Source organism: Rattus norvegicus, chromosome 11, assembly GCF_036323735.1.
Source record: "Rattus norvegicus strain BN/NHsdMcwi chromosome 11, GRCr8, whole genome shotgun sequence".
NCBI lineage: Eukaryota > Metazoa > Chordata > Mammalia > Rodentia > Muridae > Rattus > Rattus norvegicus.
Window position 1 is genome coordinate 27030547 of NC_086029.1, and position 15759 is coordinate 27046305.

At 37.0% G+C, this 15759-nt stretch overlaps 1 protein-coding gene and 1 non-coding gene across 32 annotated transcripts in view; both read right to left on the bottom strand.

Moving 5' to 3' along the window:
* Positions 1–15759, bottom strand: part of Robo2 (roundabout guidance receptor 2) — a 1567832-nt gene that overhangs the window by 1014628 nt on the left and 537445 nt on the right. The gene's annotated exons all lie outside the window — the stretch shown is intronic.
* On the bottom strand, positions 9326–9397 carry Trnaa-agc31 (transfer RNA alanine (anticodon AGC) 31). The gene has a single exon. It is a non-coding gene; the product is annotated as a tRNA-Ala (tRNA).

Genomic DNA, 15759 nt, shown 5'->3' on the forward strand with positions numbered 1-15759 from the left:
TGAAGTCGTAAATAAATATCCTTGTAATATGTCCAGTTAAAAATATTCTATTCTCTTTCCTGTATAAGCAGAAGTCGTCATATCTTAAAAATAAATTTGATCCGTGCAACCACTTTCAATTGGGATAACTGCTATGTTACAGGTGTGTCCAGCTGTTTGAATTCTGGACACATTTAGATCGCTAAGAATGCCAGCATATGAAAGTCTTTCAGCACTTTTTGCTTTCTATACAGAAGTCTGCTGTCCTGACCTTACATAGTTGGTTATTTAGACAGCTACATGTACAGTGAAACTCCAAATAGAAAATATTTGTACTTTACCTAGTTGAAGAAAACAAAAAAATCACTTCTTAGCGACCTTCAGATTCATGTAATGACCTAACTCTCATACTCCTCTACACCCTGGTCTGCTGTTCTTCTGTGGAAAACGTGCGATAGCCATCAGCCCCCAACGCCAGTTGTTCTCAAACATGAGCTAACAGCAGAATCAGCTGACTGGAGGACTTTGTTCAAGCACAGGTAGCTGGAATCTACACGTTTTCTGTTCAGAGCTAGGCCATGATGTAAAAACTTGCATGCCTCTGCACTTCTTCTTCACATCTCTTTGAGCATCACTTTCCTTTCTTGTGTAGTCTCCTCACTCATTTGTAAACAGCCATTTATGATAAGTTACACTAACACAGAGAAGTCTATCACTGAGTTCTTATAGCAATGTCCTCTCTAAACACCTTGAATGGGAACAGAGATCTCTGACTCTTCCTGATCCATAGTCTCAGTGTTTTCTCATAGACCTAACATGCCAACACAGTGACTCCTCTTTCCTAGTCCTTGTACTCCCTGAAGAAAATTCAATTTCAAGATAATTTCTCCATACAATTCCATATTGCTTTGCCTTTTTTCTTAAGCAATTATAATTTCCATTTACTCAGTGCAGGTGATATAATTTATGTGGAATGAAGAAAGCGGTCTACTTAAACTAATACATACTAATGTTGAGACCTGATTTGAGTGTTAACATTTTAGAAAGCCTTAGAGCCAACATCAATTTACAAACTCATGACAACATAAAGTGAATTCTGTCCAGGAGTTGAAATGCGTTTCTTCCCTTCTGTCTCTGATTACTGGGTGCCTCTAGTCAGCACTGCAGGTAACTCATCTAGCTGTAGAAAAACAGACAGAATAAATTGCGTTGGGGCTAGTTGAGTTATTTAATAACTCTGGAGAATCTCTATAGAATTTACATTTTAAATATGTATCTACTCAATGGGTAATCAAAATTTACAAGCTTTCTGATAATCACATCTGTTTTATCGGTAGTGTTCCAACAGAACATATGCATTTTTATAAGATGAAAATATTTCCCTTACTGTGGTCTGAATATGGATATCAGTGTCTGCATTAAATTAATATACTCAGATTCTAATCTTTAAGACATAAGTCTCAGGAATCCTTGGGGGAAAATGATTAGATGATCTAATAAATGATTGGGACAAAAGAGACCCAGGAGATCTCTCTTGTCCCCTCTTTTCATAATGGAGGGGACAACCATGAGTTGAGTCATAAAATGACTTATTGTATGTTCGATCTGCTCATGGTTTGATCTGAAAAAACCTGAGTCTCAAGAAGTGGGGGCAATTCATCTCTATTCTTTGTAACCTAATTAGGATGTGGCAATTTTGATGGTAGCTCATAGTTTCTAAGGCAGTCTCTCACATGACGAAGGAAGAGTGAGTTTCAGAGGTTTCTTCTAGTCCTCCCTTTGGAGGTCTATTTCAGGGAGCCAAGAAACAGGCAAGAAAAACCAACATTTCATACAGTTCATTTACCTCGTGTTTATCAATCCTACTGACTGTGTATTACACTACATGCAAACAATACTTTCTAAAAGGATGCTATCCTCTGAACTATTACAAGAAAGATACACCCATCTAAGAGAACAAGGAAGAAATGAAGCTGCATGCATAATCAATTAAATAGATACTGGGACAAATGTCCAAATTGTAGTGAGTGATTATGGACACATTGTACAGGACTTCTTATTTCCAAATCTTTTCCTACAGTCTGCCTGTGTCTCTTACCACTGATCAGTTTTATTCCTCAGTTAACTTTCATTTCATTCTTTTTAAAACAGCTCTTCTTAATTTCTTCTCTTATGATTTCATAAATGTGTATTTATAAAAATGCTTTCTTCTTTCTCCATGAAATAAAAAGTAATCTATTCACAGTTTTGCAACTCTATCCACTCTTTTCATGGTTTCAAGGAATATCTATGCTTTCAACATATAGTCAGTTTATAGCAAGCAAAGGGATGCACACATACACACACACACACACACACAAACACACACAGGCACACCTTTGCACTAAGAAAAATAAGACTCGATAGACCCTTCCAATCTTCCTTTGATTATTTAAAAATGGGTTTCCTTATGATATTTTAAGCTCTGGAGCTTACATTCCTCTATTTTTCTGAAACCTCTCTCTTTTGATTTTTTTCTGTGTTGTAATAAAAGTCTTTATTTCCTGCTAACTACATGCTACTTTCTAAATGTTTGTTTTCAGCACTAGCACCTCAGGCAATTTCTTTTGCAAGTGGTTTCTTCAGTGTAAACCAGAAATATTGTAAATAGAGCCAGCCATGCAGGCAGTATGTGAAAGGTTTTTCATGGTAAAATTTCACAGAATGTATTTAGTCCATTTATAGCCTCCCACTGAAGCTTATAAAGCAAGATTGGAAAGGCAGATTTTTTTTTAATATTCCCACAGGCAGAGGTCAGAAGGAACTTTCAGAGGGAACTTGAAGCTTAGGCAAAAATCCAAATGTATAAAAGCACAGCTATTTCAAAACTAGTAAAAGTGAACGGTTACTCGGTACAGCAGATGGCTATATTTTATGAACCATTTTGTAACATTATAGAATTCCCAGCATCAACTAAAATCCAACTTCATGAATATCATTAAAGAACTTCTGCTGCTTTTGTATATGGTATTTTAAAGGGAAATTTTTTTTCATGGCTTTAAAGAGGTTGTTAAGATAGGCGAGGATTCCTGATGCCTTCAAAGACAGGTAAGGATCGGATCATTGTAGAACCCAGAGATCATTTCGCCATGCTATGAAGACACTGCTGTTGAAAGTTTCTGCTTTACGGAAACTCTCTAAAGCACACGAGTTATGAACTTTGTTTATGTTGGACTATAACTTTTTAAACACATTTAAACAGTTCACATCTACTCCTATATGACAGCTTCCATGGGATCTTTTAGCATTTGCAGCTGCTCATCTGAATGGGGAAATGCATTCAGGGAGAGGCTGAGAAGTTCTCTGGATGGAGAAATGATGTTCAATATGGGTATAAAGTGGCTAAATGATGATGTACTCTGTATTTATAAATTCTCATTTCAATTTCTGTCAAAGGAGATGAAAAGGAGATTAAAGAAGTTTGAGGAAGAAGCTTTCTTAAGTCAATGGAGATATTCTGTAGCACAGAGATGAAAAAAACAGTAACAACAACAAAACAGAAGAGTTTGATGAAACTGAGTAGGTGCAGTGAATCGGTGATGAGAAACAGAGCATAGGGCCTGTGGAGAATGTGGACAAAAACAAGCAATGAGAGACAGTAGTTGCAAAGGAAATTGAATGATGGAATCAAAATATAATCTTCATCGGAGAAGTGAAAGGGACGATGACTTTCTCTTACCTAGTGATAGGAATATGAATTTGGCCATATACAATACACCTGGTTTTCCATGTATTGTCTAAATATTTGGTTGTAAAACTTTTGGTCTGTCACTTTTAAGTCATTGTCACTTCCCTATTCTAAATCATTTGGCACTGTCTTACAAAGTACTCATAGAGGGATAGATAGCCTATTTCTTGATCACAAAGCCTTAATCTATCTCTGGCTTAGTTATTTGGAAAGACGATGCTTAGATCTCTTAATTACTGCTCTAATTAGAGGTCAAGGGATCTGAAGTGCAACTTACCACTTGTTTTAAAAGCCATCGGGTTGGTTGGTGGCGCTGGTAAAACTCAGTAATTGTATCATTTTGGAGATGGATAAAGGATTATCAAGGACTTAAGTTGTCCTTGACCCCTTGAATTTTAGGGCAGTTTGGACAATGTGAGACCCACATGTCAAACAACATTCTAAAGTTACATTTATTAAATTTTGTGATATGATTAATTAATAAAACCATTTATCTTGAGGAAGAACTAATTTTGTCTGAGAGATCTGTGCATAGATATTAGAGCTGATTTTCCATACAGTTTATGAGGAGGTAGATGTACTCATAGAAGAGGAGGAGTTGCGTAATGAAGGTCATATTTCAAATAAAACATAAGGTCCAAACATCAACCCAGTGTTGCCTGACCATACCCTTTGCATGATATAATTTGAGAGGACAAACCGCACACTGCCGGCCTATGCCATTCATCTGCATTAGCACTGCATTAGTTCCTGGAGTTGACTGCCTCCTGAACTGTGTGAAAGCCTTTTTCAAAAGTGTTCATTATACTAGGTATCAAACAGATCTCCCTTGGTACATATGCCATGGGGAGCTCTTCTCTTTGATACAGCAGGCCATTCCTAAATTTTATTTTCAGGTCTTCCTGTTTGTCCTGTGTTCATCAGGAAGTAGACTTTTGAAGCCTAGGCTTCCGAACTCATGCCAACTGAACCAGGGTTAAAAAGTGGAGAAGTGGAGCAACGAAATATCAATTAAATTCTGTCTTGCTACTAAAAGCACTTAAATTCTCAAATTTAATGCCATAACATCTGTGATGCGGCATTCTTAGATTGACTATATAATATCCTTTCCCTTCCTGTGCTTTTCTCTTTGTCAGTTAAACATGCTTAATTATCAGTTAAACATGCTTAATTTGCATAATTTTTATGCAGGAGGTGCATCATGTTAGATAAAGATGTGGAAGGTGACATAGTAAAATAACTAAGATCTGGAAAATAATTTTTTAAAATCTAAATATCTTCTTCAGGTGGTTTGCTGAATGTTTGTGTGCGAACTCATTCATGTAAGTAAAGTTTATATCATTTAGCAGTCCAACGACAGTTCTAACATTTCTTACACCACTTATTGTTTTTCTCATGTTTCTTTGTTTTGTCTAAGTATTTTTTTTCTGTCTCTTTGGAAAAACTATTCAATATATCTTCAAATGGAAACATAGTACTTATTTTATAAAACCATTATCAGTGTTATTTTAGAACATTCATAATGGTCTATAAATATAAATGAGTTTCTTTCCTTTCACGGTTTTTTCTTTCTCATAAAGTAGCCATTATATTTTCATGCAGATGATCAACAAAAATGTGCTTGCCAAAATGTATAAAATGTTTGAAAGAATGTAGATATTTTAGAAGTCTTTAACATGATTAAAAGATTTAAAATTGCCCACTATTTTATTTAAAATAAAGTTTAGGGAATAATTTTTTGAAATTATTTTTTAAAATGTTTTATTCTTTAAAAATGTTATAAAGGTTTCAATCCTTGGTCATTCTCTGTCCTTATTCCTGCCAAACCCATTCTGTTCCCAACTCACCTGGTTTGTATTTTTTTTGCATTTTTTAAAATTTAATTTATTATTTTTACTTATTCACTCTATATCCCACTTACTTCTCCCCTCCAGGTAATCCCCTTCCACAATCCCTCTGCCATTCTCCTTCCCTGCCTCCTCCAAGAGGGTGGGCCCTCCTGGACATCCCCTCACTCTGGCACCCCAAATCTCTCTGATGCTGGATGCTTCTTCTCCCATTGAGGCCAGACAAAGCAGCTCAGCTAGAAGAACATATCCCACATACAGGCAACAGCTTTTGGAATAGCCCTCGTTCCATCTGTTCAGGACCCACATGAAGACAAAGTTTTACATCTACTGCATATGTGCAGAGAGGCCTAGGTCCAGCCCACGTATGCTCTTTGGTTGGTAGTTCAGGTTAAGTGACTCTGTTGGTCTTCCTGTGGAGTTCCTATTCCCTGGAATCCTTCCTCCTATTCTTCCATAAGAACCTGCAAGCTCCATCCACCTTTTGGCTGTGGGTGTTTTTTTTCCTTTTAAGCTCTATTTGGGGTACCCATGTATTCTTTAAAATCTAGTCTTTCCTAGGAATACTGTTGACATGTCAGGGGTGATGCTCTTTAAAATATAGTCTAACTCTCCCTTTCACAGGAGCCCCCAGTCATCAATAGCTCCTGTGTGGAAATCCTTTTCTACTTCCCCCACTAGATGGTTGGCTAAGGACTGACTGAGCAGGCATGGGACTTGGGAAGGTCTACATAATTTCTATGAGTGCAGTGTGTTCCTGGCCTGTGGCCTCATTGTACTCATCTACTATCTTCTGCCTCTTCCAGGTTTTTGGTCTAGCCTTCTGCCTTGAACCTTAGGGGGAAGGAATATAATGTAGACTTCACATTTCGGACTAAATGTCCCACAATTGCTTATTTTCTGCACCTTGACCAGTTGTGGATCTATGATAACTGCCAATGGAAGCTTCTTGGATCAGGGTTGTATATGTGTATAATAATAAGCCATTAGGAGATTAATACTATGCACATTTAATAAAATATTACTAGTAGATTATCTCCTTTGACCTTAAAAACAATAGTATTTCAAAAATAGTCTTTGGAAAGTAATGGGATTTAAAGTAGAAGTAAATTCATTAAATATCTAAAATAATTGTATTCAATGAACTCTTTCATTGACTCAAAGAAGAGTTGTTTACACTCAAGTACAACATTTAACCATTAACACAAGACATTCAGAACTTGAGAAAGGCAGAATGAGATTCGGAGATAGAATGTGAGAAGCTAGAGAAATATGATGGGCACACAGGATATGCCTGCCCTTGTTATTTATAGAACTCTGCTCTCTCATAACAAAGTTTCTAAGTATCCTAAATGGCCTGCTCTGTTCCATATTTCTTCACAGGTGAGATGCGGAAAGCCTCATCATCTGGGAAGTCTGAGAGAGTCAGTTTGAGTTTATGAGAAATGTTGATATGTGTTTTGGTAAAACAACTTGCTTCCATTATGAAAATTCTTCAGCCATGCCCATTATGAGATCCCATGAAACTTCCTTGCAAGTTAAATAATGGGCGATCTGCAATTTTGGGTGCATAAACATTATTGATAGTCTTTTCAAGTTTTTTTCAACACAAATGTCCCATACATGAAGAAGGGATACAGAAAATATGGTTAATTTACATAATGAGATACTATTTAGTTATTAAAAATGAGGATGGGGTGAAAGAGTTAAATAAAAAGAACGAGGACATCATGAGTTTTGCAGGCTTAGGATGGAATTAGAAAATATCACCCCAAGTGAGTTAACTCAGACCCAAAAGACATGAATTGTATGTACTCAATACCAAGTGGAGATTAGTCCAGAAAAGTACAGAATACCTAAGATACAATCCACAGAACTCATGAAGGTTAAGGTTAGGCAGAAGCTTCCAAGTGAGGATGCTTCAAATCGACTTAGGAGGGAGAGAGGAAAATAATCACAGGAGGCAGAGAGAGGGAGGGACATGGGTGGGAGAGTTGAGGGGGAAACAGAGAACATGATCAGGTATGGCTGCCAGGAGACAGGAGAGAAGCCCTGAGGGCAGCAGACTGGGAAGACATAACATCTGGAGGTGGGATATTAGGGGGTCCCTCTAGAAAGTACCTGAGAACCGGGAGGTGAGGGACTCTCAGGACTAAAAGGGAGGGATCTAAGATGAAATGTCCAACAGTAGGGAGAAGAAACTTGAGGAGTCCACCTCCGGTAGAATGACAGGGCATCAAGTAGGGGAACAGGGTTGCCATCCCATAGTCAAAAATTCTGATCCAGAATTGCTCCCACCTAAAGGAACTGCAGGAACAAAAATGGAGAAGAAACTGAGGGAAAGGCGGTCCTGTGACCAGGCCAACTTGGGATCCATCTCAAGGGCAGGCTCCAAGGCCTGACACTATTACTGATGCTATGGTATATTAACAGATAGGAACCTAGCATGGTTGTCTTTTGAGAGGCCCAACAAGCAGCTGACAGAGGCAGACATAGATACTTACACCCAACCATTGGACTGATGTCAGAGACCCCTGTGGTTGAATTAGGGAAAGTTTGGAAGAAGTTGAGGAAGAGGGCATCCCCATAGGAAGACCAGCAGTCGCAACTAACATGAACTCTTGAGATCTGTCAGACACTGAGCCGCTAACAAGAAAACAAACATTAGCTAGTCTGAGGTCCCAGAACACAGAAGACTGCCTGGTCTGGCCTCAGAGAGGAGGTGCCTAACTCTCTTGAGGCCCCAGGGAGTGGGAAGGCCTGTAGGGGGATCTTTTGGAGACAGAGGGTAGAGGAATGGGCTAAGTAACTGTGACAGGGGGAATAGATAATGGGGATGAAGCAACAGCTGGAGTGTAAAAATACAACAGGAGTAAAAATAAACTTTCTTAAAATTTTTATTTTTAGGACATTGATAGCATTGATCAACAATTTTTCTTATGAGATGAATATATTGTTCCAGAGTTCAAATTTGTAAACACACCTTTTATTTGTCATCTCAAAACAGGACATCATTGGGTGAACCAGCTCTATTTTGTTTGAAAAATGACCTGTGACTTTAATGGCATGCTCTTCAAGGTTTTATATTTTATATTTTCATATAAGAACAATTAATTTTAAGTTTTTGATGAAATTATATGTCAAAAGTCATACTTAATCATTTAAAGGTAACTTTTCCTTATATAAGTTAAATATTACAGAAATGTATTAAAATATCATAAATCCTTCAAAAATACAATAGTAAAAGTGATTGATTCTAGCTACAATATTCAAAACACAAATATAATAGCTAGTGGGGTACACAATTCCAACTTTTACTTGTGAATATGTTATATCGGATAATAGAACATTAATTATATAAAGTATTTAATTTTATATACCATATCTCTTTTAATCTCCACATCTCTTCCTTTTTATAACATTGTTTGCATTTAAATTTATTATATAGTTCTACAAATGATAGTACATTAACCATTACTAAGAGCTATTGCCTTTAGATAAAGGTTTTAAAAAGTTTCTGTTTGCACTGTTAAGAATATAGAATTTTCTATGATTATCACAATTAAAACAAACAGAAAAATGGTAACTGTCAGTTTTGCTGAATACAAGACACATATATTTCCTGTCAATATTTGAGGAACTGAAATGTGCATGAAGATTTATGCAAGAGACAAAACAAACTTGCATTGTATGAAACCACAGAAAAGTGATATTTAAGGCAATTTATATTATTATTATTATTATTATTATTATTATTATTATTATTATTATTTGGGGGGTCTGGGGACTGAACCCAGGGCCTTTTGCTTGCTAGGCAAGCGCTCTACCACTGAGCTAAATCCCCAACCCCTGGCACTTTATATTATTACTTTTCTGAGAAGCAGCATATCATATTAATGAAAGATAGATTTGCTTTAATAATTTTTGACTGGAACACAAAACTTCATTTTTTTCATGTAAGGGCACAGATAATAGAAAAAGTCACAGGATTTAATTGTGGGTATTATGATTGGTATCATGTAACATGTTCAGCATCTCATTTTGTTATCTATCTGACTTCCTTTACATTTTTTATCTCATCCTCATTTTGTTGAAAAATTCAGAGAATAGGCTCATTTAAGTAAGTTATTTACATATTTAGAAAGAATAGAATCTATATCTTTAAAAATCAGCTTAATTAAAAAAATAAGAGCAAAATAAATCATTTTACTAATTCATTTATTGCTTTGATACTTGCCCCATTTCAAAAAAAAGATGAACAGTAAATGAAAACTGCTTCCATGTAACTTGATATGATCACAGTGTATAATGACGTGAGCATTCCTAAAGCAACAGGAAAAAAACACAGCTGAAGAAATGTATATGTATCTTCTAATAAAGGATATAACTATTCAGCATAATAAATTAGGGAAAAGCTTATCAGGTTGCTTAGTGTCATAAAATAGCGTGGATATTATACCGATGGTCATGAATTGAATCTAGAAAACATGGATAAATATATTGGGTTGAGAAAAGTTAAAGGGAAAATGAGAAGAGACAAAGGCATTATTAGGAAGGGCCACAGAAGCACAGTGCGTGGAATTAGGAAGTGCCCTTGAGACGCAGTGGCACTAGGAACTAGGAACTAGTGGATCTAGGAAGGATCACAGAAGCGCAGTGGGGTTACTAGGAAGTACCCCTGAGACACGGTGTGCAGAACTGTTGGGATTATAGCTATTCATCTACAAATGTGAGCCCCGACACCACACCTCCCAGTACTTCTATTCTTCAGTTGTTCATTTCTATTAAATGGGAGCTGATTTGCCCATTCAATTTTAACGAAGTAATACAGTGAAAATAATTCCATATTTCTTCTAAGGATAGGTTTATAGATGAAAATGGAGGTTTCTGGGAGATTATTACTTGATAAAGTGCTTAGGATACAGTAATCATGATGTTGCAGGCAAGAAGTCCATAGCTTTTAAAGTCTGAGCTTTCATAGACTGTACACTTGCAAGAGTCTTCAGATTGTTTTTATTCTTACCCTTGTTTCTCTGTATCTTCATAAATTACATAGCAAGAAATGATAAGAATCTTCCCAGTCTTCTGGACCACATAGTCTCACGATTCTAAGTATTTATTGTAATTTACTATGTTTTAGCACAGATGACTGAGGTAAGGTATATTTAAAGATTTGTTTTTAGGACAATAGAAAAATATGGTGTTATAAGGCAGACTAAAAAATCAAAATCAGCTAAATTAGTTACTGCAGCAACACAGAGAGATTATGAGGGTTTGAAAATTAATGTACTGTATTACATCTGAGATTTAATGAAAGACATATTCGGCAGAACCTGATGTCCTCCCTCTCAGTAGATACATATACAAAGAAAGAGGTAGGTAAAGAACAAGACTGATGTATCAGTTACTTATTTGACCTTTCTTTCTACACTCATAAATCTTAAAATCTTGGGACAGGTGATTGAATGTCATTTCTGATTTCTTTTGTTTTCCAGCAGTAACATCGCATCTCACACCCACCTGAAACTCAAGTTCTAAGGGATCCAACACCATTAGAGCCAATGCATCTTCTGGCATCTCCAGACAAAGTATATACACGTTCAACTTGTTTCCATGCAGGTAAGCCACTCATAAACCCAAAGCTGTGATGATGATGATGATGGTGATGATGGTGATGATGGTGGTGATGATGATGATGGTGATGGTGATGATGATGATGATGATGATGATGATGATGTCGTCCATTGGTAAGAGAAGATACTAATGAGTAAACGTGGGTCTTCATGGTTCAGACAATCTTTCTCGACATGAATACATATGGAAGAATCCAAATATTGAAAAGAATAGAACATAGCTAATGAGAGAGGTGTGTGATGTCAAAGGAAACTGCAGATGTGATATGACTGTCCAAGTAGATGGTAGAAAGTTACTAAAATGGTTAAGGGTCTACCACTAAGTGGATAAACATGACAAGATAACCCACAGAACCTGAAAGGAGAGGTGTGCTCGTGAAAACACAGACACAGCTTGTCAAGGAACAGAAGATGCTTTCATAGTGGGAGAGACCTTCACTGCAAATGTTTCGGAGGAACAAGAGACATGAGTTTTGTTGAGGACAAGAGCACAGTGTGGGTTAAATAATTGGGACAAAAAGGCACATTTACAAAGACGGAGATGCTAATAAGAACAAGTAAGAGGAAATACTGTGGCGTTTTTTAGATCTTTCGGGTTGAACAAAGGAGTGAAAATTGGCTGCACAAATGTAAACTGGGGTTTACTGTTGTTTGTCTTGCTTGTTTCCAACAAGGAAGAGTGAGTCTTAAAGTTGTCAGGTAAACAAATCTAATGGAAATGAAACTCTGGGGTAAAGAGAAAGAAATTAGGCAAATGTGAAGATCTGGAGAAAGGATAGCCTTCCGTATCCAAAGGTTAATGCAGAAGTAGCATAGAGACTCAGTGTGATGGAGAGCCTTCTGAGGCCTCCACCCTGAACGTCTACAACAGGTACAACAGCGATCTCTGAAACACAGGACCATCTGAAGGGCTAACCAAAGTCATCCTAAGGGTAGCTTTAGTGTACAGCTTGACATATGAGGGGGTTTTGTAAGTGACTGGTATTTTTCTTGCAGAAGTCTGTCTCATTTGGGCCACTGTGTTAAACTCATGCTTGGAAAGACACCTTTGAATAAAGATTTTAAAGAAATGATATTCAATGCCTTCGCATAGGCATTCACAGGTTTATTAAACACAGGTTGTATAAACTCTCCTTTGAACGTTCGTTACCAGGATTAATTGTTTCAGAAGTTGTTCAACTAGTATTCGTTAAAATAGGATACTTTTACTCCAACAAATCAGAGTTTTCAATCCACAGAAATTCCAGTATGTCTGTCAGATGTCCTTTCTTCTTGTGATGATACTAATGAGGTGAACAAGTGACTTTCAGGGTCCTTGTGGCAAAGAACAGAGAAATGAAGAGCACAATTGTCATTAGCCTGTCTGGTCACAAAATAGCACATGTACACTAATGGTCTATCAGGCACTCTGGCCACATGGCTCTGACCTTATTGGAAAGCGGAACTGGGGAAAAGGGGGCACATATATTGCAAGCACTAACTATTTCTGCCACATTTTAAGTATGTGCTTTTAATGGTTTGACACAATTCTGCACAGATGAGGAAAAACATCTGAGAGAGATTTTGAGTTAAAATTTGAATATAAAAATCTTGCTTCACTTCAACTTTCTCTAATACTATTTTGTAATTGTTGGGTCTTTTCAAGTAATAATTATTATTTATTTATTGGATGACATAATTGATATATAATAATGGCTAAGTTATTATAAGTAACGTAAGAAAATTAAGAGAACACCGTCATTTCATTTTGACCCTTATGAGGGTTTGGTTGGGCTGTGATCAAGATGCTAAATGAATAAATAAATTAACTAATGGAAAAAAATGAATTAAAGTTACTGTGTAGGTTTATGATACCAACTATGTATTAATAATATACATACATATATATCTATATATATGATGGTCATATAAAATATGCTTGCTTTGGGTCTATTTATTTCCTATGACTGAATAGGTAATCACATTGCTTCTCATATGCAATAAAGTCTGCTCTTAACTCTTCTTTTATCTTTAAAAATGTAATCAGCCTATCTCTGTTTAATTAATAAAAATTATAGTTTTAAGCCCTTCTATTACAGAGAACTTTAGTTTGTTCTGATAAGTGACATATGGTCCCAATACTCTGAACCTACAGAACTCATAACTGGCAAGAAGACCTGAACATCTGTATGCATCCTGACATGGAGCAAGCAAAACTCCAGTCATATACTTCTCCCCAGAAATGAAGCATGACCAAAAGTAGTTTTACATGAAACTCATCACAAGGAAAAGCAATAGAACTGTTCGTTATAAAATATTTATGAATGAGCTGAATTCTGCTTTGGAACATTATACTTTTTTGTCTTTAAAGTCAGTCTTCCATATAACCCAAAAAGGTTAAAATACAAACCACATTGTCTATGATTTTTATGTCAAGTCTTAGTATATGTGATCTTCCTAAAAAACCTTCCCTATGTGACAGAAGGAGCACTCTGCCTCGCAAGTGGAACAAACTACCTCAATATAATTAATGTGCACATTACCAGCATTTATATGAATAATTAATATTATTTATAAAATAAAATGATGGAAATGTCTAAACTTGGGCATTAGTTCTTCATCCTGGCAAGATGTGAATTATATCATGAATCCTGGGTCAGAATACTGTTTTCTCCAAGGCTAAGACTATAACCAACATACATCTACAAGGTAGACTCACGTAGGTGTAGAGCCTAACATCCAACAGCTTGTGCATGCATCATTATGTATATACTTACGTCCCTGGAAGGTTCTCTGGGGATGGTGGATTTGGCAAAGTAGGGGTATTGGGACGAGAGGAATGGGGAAAGCTGAGGTCCGGATGTATATATGAGAGAATAAATTTAAATATGTGAAGACAAATCTTTGTTGCTGGTACTAGGTGACAAGCAGAACTGAGAGGTCAAGGAAAAGTGTAAGCTTTAAGAGACAGAGGGACGGTGAAGGTGGGGTGGTGCCTTTACTTATGTTTTCTTTTATTATCCAATTAAATGATTCTCTTTACAGTACATGCATGGCCATGATGGCTGGCTGATTGAGATAGGAGCTGCCCAGGAGGAACATGTCAAATGATATCCTGGGGTTATTGACAGGGAGTATTAGCATAGAGGGTTGATATCTGCCCAGCTCTAATCCTTTATACTTATTATGAATCTAAAGGATTTGTGTAGAATTACATGGTCTAAGTGGGGTAGAAACCCCTAATAGACAAGGGCAACAAGGGGGTATAGCAAACCCTCCAAACAATAATAACCATCCTCTCTCTCTCCCCCCTCTCTCTCTCTGTCTCTTTCTATACGTGTATCTCTCTCTGCACATGTGTGTGTGTGTGTGTGTGTGTGTGCATGTGTGTGCATATGTGTGTCAGTAGGTAGAAAGTTTTCATTTGTTTCCAGTCTTTCAAATGAAATCATTTCTACCAATGAAAGGGTAAAAGGTTAAGGCCAAATCTCCTTTTGCTATTAGCCTAATGGAGTGTTTAGCCTTGGGGTTGTGGATAGAAACTAAGCAGGCATTTTCCTGTGGCCCATGACCCTTCAGCTGTTTTTGTTCTTTTCTTTTAAAATGACAAGGCCAAAAAAAACCCAAAATAAACAAACAAACCAAACAACAACAACAACAACAACAACAAACTGAATGTTTTTAGGCTAGTTACACATCTTCAGTGAGGAGGTGATGCCATTCTAATGCTTCTCAGGCTCCATTCCTGGCTCTTGACTCACATTCTTACTAACCCAGGAAGCTAAATGGAAGGCTGGATGGAAGACCGATTAATAAACATTGACCAGCTATTATCTGTGAGATGCATCACTGTGAAATGGATTTAAAATATGAGCTCGGCTCCTTTGGGTTGTGTGATTATCTATTTAACTCCATTCCTTCGCCTTTGCCTATCTCTTCACCTCATCTGAGCTTCTGCTCACTTCTTTGCTTAAGTGTTATCAAGTAGCCATGTACCAGCGTATTTACCTGACCAGATCAGGTTAGGCAGGCTCTTACTGAGTGGCTACTGCAACTAGGCACATACAGGGTTGTATTGGTTATAAGACTACAACTACCACCTATGTATTTGGTGTTACTCATGCTGCTGGAGGTTAAGATAGGAAAGAGTTACTATGTTGAGGAACTGATTGACATGCATAACCTTAAAGATTTATGGCATCACAATGTGGTACAGAGGCATCCACTAAGGACCTAGGCTACAGAACTCAATGATTCTGGAGCTTTTGTGACCAGGAAGAATCTATAAGAAAGCAAGGTCGACAATAGCCCAATATAGAAACGGAAACTGATTTCTGACTTTCATAGAAATGAAGAATTTGATCATGGATGCCCTGCAGCAGATCTCGATCACCAATGCAACCTACAAAAAACTTCAAGGACACTGAAATGGAATTTGGAGCTGAGGGAGAATGACTTTAAATGTCAAGCCCAGGATCAGCCATAGGATAATAACTGATTGTTTTGGAAATGTTTTTGCCTTCTTGGAAATTCTGTGTGAGCAATGTTCCCAGTACCCTCTTTCTTTCTCTGTCTCTTTGTCTGTCTACCTCTC